Raw genomic sequence first — 5,312 nt, 5'->3', positions numbered from 1 at the left:
TTTCAAGAATCTTTAGCATAATATTGTTCTTTCTTTATTAATTTCAGCATTTTATACACATTTTTTTTAATTACTTGCTTTTATAATTGTGAGTGTTGTAATGCATACTTATCAATTTAATCTAACCACCCCATGTTGTATTTCAATTTTATTCATATCTTATAGATTGTCACTATTATAGTATATATTTCTTTGGTAGTTAGTCATCTATTATGTTCTTCATATCACTTTGAATATTTTTAAACTTCATTCTGTTAGCGTCGATATTTATATGTTTTCATTAGTATAAAATGATACTAATATATTGTTAATGTATGTATCATCATGAAGATATTTTCTCTTTCATCTAATGTGATAGTTTTCTCCCCTGATAACTTTGATAAGACTATCTTATATGAAACAAAAGATGTTCTAGTGGAGTTATATGCATCATGGTATGTATAGATTAACGTGGTCTTCTGTAACTTTATGATATGGTGATCTTTTTTCATTTTCAATATTTCTTAACCTTATTTTCTTGACAAAATCATTATTGTATTCAGGTGTGGATTGCAAGGCCATGTTTATTTAAGGATATTCTTTTGTCTAAGATTTCTAACATAGTTAACTTATAATCTTCATTTGGTAATTTTTACTTCTGATTAACTATATCAAGATTGATCCTTACATTGTTTATACTATTTATTTAGATTTATGAAAATGTTTTTGCAGTAGTATTCAAGTTGAAGAGAAAGTAGCTAATATTGACGCTGACAAATATAAGGATTTGATAGAGAAATGAGTACAATAATATCATTTTATTTAAAGAATACAAATTTGTTCTTTTTTTTAGAAATGGTATTTTTTATTAGGAATCCATTTTTATTATTTACTAGATTTAGATCCGCTCGATGCGCGGTTGTAAATTAGTTTATTTGTTTTTATTGAATTTTAAATATATTTAGAAATTATTTTGAAAAACATGATTACTAAATTTATATTACAGTAATTTATTGTGAATTATAATTAAGACAATGATATGAATTAATCATATATAAAAATATGCAATTTATTTGAAAGGAAAATACATACTTATAAATTGAGAATGACATTCGTAATTAGCTTTGCAAATTTAAATAACTATAAAATAATTTTTGTTTTATTTTGATTCTCATGTCGTTTTAGTAGTTATCTTTAATTTGTATATTTAATTATAAGTTGTTAATGGTGTGTATTATCATTGTTAAACAAAATTAAAAGTTTATTTGCAAATATTATCAAATAAAACTTTATTAGTTTTATAAATTTATATTTGTTTTTGTCAAACTTTAGTTATCTAATGAATAAAGGATTGAAAATTCTAGTTGCTATATTAATTTAATTGTTTTTTAAATAATTATTTAATTTTATTAATGGGATTGTAAAAATTTATCTTGTCATTGATATCAACTGAAATATGAGTGTTCTTTTTTTAGATATTATTCTCAATATTTTTATTATACTCTCTAAGGTAACATGTCTATTTTAAAGTTGAAATTTAGGACAATATATATATCTCGAATTATGATTTTCTTGTTAGATCATTTTTGTTAAAAATAAGAATTTTATTTGTCTTTCCCAAGGTTCGAACCCGTGACCTCCGGTGGAGATTAAATATTGTATTTGTCTATTTGAAAAGTGAAAATAAGATTTTGGAGGTGCCACATAGGACTATAGGATGATGTGGCACAAATGGAATAGAATTTTTAACATGTGTCGTAATATAATTTGATGCTTCAGCTTTAATATATTATATAGATTCTGAAACCTCTAAAAAATCAGAATCGACCCTTACAATAAAGACAAGAAAACTTAGCAGCATTTCAAATCAAGAGCTTTTCAACTGTGAACCATATGGAAGTTGTCTGACAGAAAATGAACACAAAGCATTCACTTGGGTAGAAGGAAACAAGGGATTGCATCACAAGATTATTATCGTTATACTGAAAAGAAGGGTGATTGCAGATCCTCCAAGGTTATTAATTTCTATCAACTTTATTATTATTTAGTTTCCATCAAAATTTAGAAACTATGAATATTGCATTTTGTTCTTTCTTTTAGTTTGTATTAATCTAAACCAACTATTTTTTTCACGTAAAGATTCCAAATAGTGTGAATCACATCATCTCGTGAACTAAGGTTTATTGTGTGCGGTTGCTAACATTACTATGGAAAACTCATTTTATAATGGTTAAAAGACGGAACAATTCATATATTTCAGATATCATAATATTCTCACATATCGCAAATAACTCTTCTATATCTTTCCTACAACTTTCATGCTTCGCTGCTAACGTGTCTTCAAAATCTTTCTTTTGCCTCTCCAATTTTCTCTCAAAATCTTCACTAGTTTCTTCTTGCACTTGGCTAGAGCTTTTTCTAGATGTATCAAACCACACTCTCTGGTCGATGCCATCTCCAACACCATAGACACGTCCATCATGCTCCTTTCTTCCTACTGCTTCTATTAATATATCATGTCGTGGTTCTGGAAAAAAGAAATCTTTAAGGGCCAACATAACCAAAGAATCATACACAACATGATAAGATATACATTGTTAATTACTAAAGCAATTTAAATGACACATAACACACGCACAACAAATTCAACTTACAATTTTCTCAGTGACTAATCTTAAGGCATCTGAAGTGTAGTCTACATTGGTCTTTGTTTAGCCAATTTACTGTGAAATTTAGTAAACAAAAATATGTTTCAATTTATTTAAGGGATTAAACTCGAAAATATCCCAGGACATACTTATGTGAATCATAAGTTTTAAAACAAGTGTGACATCAAAGTCGAAATGTAATGTTGAGAAAGATAACAAATTAAACTATGAAATTGAAATCCAAAGAAACTTAAAGAACGACTGAAACTAAATTCAATGCAGTAAATGGTTTGAAAAAAAAAACTTTAATTTGTAAAGGTGAAACGCTATATGTACATTCTTGACTCTTTTCTCACAAACACACAGATACTTTGAGTTTTTCAGAATTTGTGTATAATTGTGGACTCTCAAAACATAAGTGAACGCTTACTTATATACTAATCCTAAGTTAACTGTCTATAATGGTCAACTAAGCATAACATTCCAGGTCTTCGTCTCCATGAAGCCTTTGTATTTGACAGACTCTCACGTGTCTTTAAGTAATTGTTTGATCTTATCCATTTACACCTCATTCGATTGCGTAGAATAAAATTGTGAACTCTAAATTTCACTAATTACCAAAACCAATCAACTCCTTGGTCTTTGTCTAATAGCAATTACCAAAGTTAGTACTCATTTTCGACAAATCAAATTCGTTGAGATCTTCATGGCCATAATTGACCATATTGCTAGTATCCAAAATATGATGAAGTGTCCAAAATTTAGACCAAAGATTACATGATCCTTATCACATTTTTATAATTATTGCTAGTGTCCAAAATATGAGATAACAGAGCCCTCTTCCACTTATCATGTCATGATGGTGGAGATGGGTTGCGATCATTACTCATGGAGTCATCGTCTCCTAGTTGTTGTATTCTTTTAGAAATCATTGTTTTCTCATGTTTTTAGTATCCCCCACGAGACAATCTATGGGGGTATTTGTTTTTTTCTTTGTTCAGCTATCCTGCTTCACTTTTAACATGTTTTAAACATAGTAACAATCACTACGCCAAAAACTGGAATAGACAGCGCCCCTTAGAGGGCGCTTTATTACAAAAGCGCACTCTAAAGTGAAGAGAAAAAATAAGGAGCGAACAACTGGAATAGACAGCGCACTTTAGAGGGCGCTTTTGTAATAAAGCGCCCTCTAAGGTGAAGCGAAAAAATAAGGAAGAGATAGAGGGACAACAATACAGGGCGCTTTTTAGAAAGCGCCCTCTAAGGTTACCCTTAGAGGGCGCTTTTAAAAAAGCGCTCTATAAGTCCATGTGCATTTCCAGTTTATAAAGCGCTTTTGGAAAGCCTTAGAGAGCGCTTTTAGAAGCGCCCTCTTTGGCCCCCTTTAGAGGACGCTTTTGTAACAAAGCGCCCTCTAAAGTGAAGCCAAAAAAAAAATGGAGGGACAACAATAGAGGGCGCTTTTGTGAAAGCGCCCTCTAAGGTTACCCTTAGAGGGCGCTTTTGAAAAAGCGCTCTCTAAGTCCATGTACATTTCCAGTTTATAAAGCGCTTCTGGAAAGCCTTAGAGAGCGCTTTCATAAGCGCCCTCTTAGGCCCCCTTTAGAGGGCGCTTTTTTTCCACAAGCGCCCTCTAATGTCCCCTTTAGTAAACATTAAAATTATAACATACTGCGCGTTTTGTTATTTCACTATCTGTTATTAGCGTTCTTTTTCACGTTAGGGTTCTGAGGCGTTTTCCTTCCACCTCTGTTAGATCTACATGCGTGTTTCCTCCTTCTACCAATCAAAGGTACACGCTTTTCCCAATTACTGTTTTATGTTATTGCTTTGTTTTAGCTTTGCCCAATTTCTGTTTTACCTTATTACTGCGCGTTTCCTCCTTCTACGTTTGTTTCGACCATGATAGCGGATGCACTAGGAAATTGACGGTTGGTTTTTAGTGACCATGATTGCGGATGCAATGGGTTATACGACCTATGAACATCTGATTTTAGAAACCTAGGTCCAAATGTGTTTGAACTCTTCTGAAATTGTTTTTTATTTATTCTAATTAGTAATGGATAATTCATGGATGTCTTCCAATCGATTGTCGAGAGAGTACGAGAATGGGGTATCAGAATTCGTTAAGTTTGCCGTTGCGCACGCCGAAGACCCCAGTAGAATGATATGTCCTTGCTTGGGTTGTTGTTATGGGAAACGGGTTGACGCAGTTCAGTTGACATCGCATCTAATGAGGCATGGAATTGATCGAAGTTATACATGTTGGAATTTGCATGGTGAGAAAAGTAACGAGAATGTTGAACCGGGGGATAGTACGACCTATGCCTCAAACTATAGTGGCGCAGATACATACGATTGTGATCGAGTTGAAGAGATTGCAGAAGCACTTGAAGGAGATCTTAAGGATTGTCCCGAAATGTTTGAGAGGTTGGTAAGTGATGTAGAGAAACCTTTGTATGATGGTTGCACTAAATTCACAAGATTGTCTGCGGTATTAAAGTTGTACAACTTAAAGGCGGGCAATGGGTGGTCGGATAAAAGTTTCACAGAGTTATTAGCCCTTTTGAAAGATATGCTTCCTGAGGATAATGTTCTTCCCAATCGAACATATGAGACCAAAAAGATGTTGTGCTTTATTGGCATGAGCTATGATAAGATACATGCATGTCCAAACGATTGCGT

Source organism: Lathyrus oleraceus, chromosome 1 (genome assembly GCF_024323335.1).
Source record: "Lathyrus oleraceus cultivar Zhongwan6 chromosome 1, CAAS_Psat_ZW6_1.0, whole genome shotgun sequence".
Classification (NCBI taxonomy): Eukaryota; Viridiplantae; Streptophyta; class Magnoliopsida; order Fabales; family Fabaceae; genus Lathyrus; species Lathyrus oleraceus.
The sequence above is the reverse complement of the archived record's forward strand: the minus strand, read 5'-3'. Positions refer to the sequence as shown.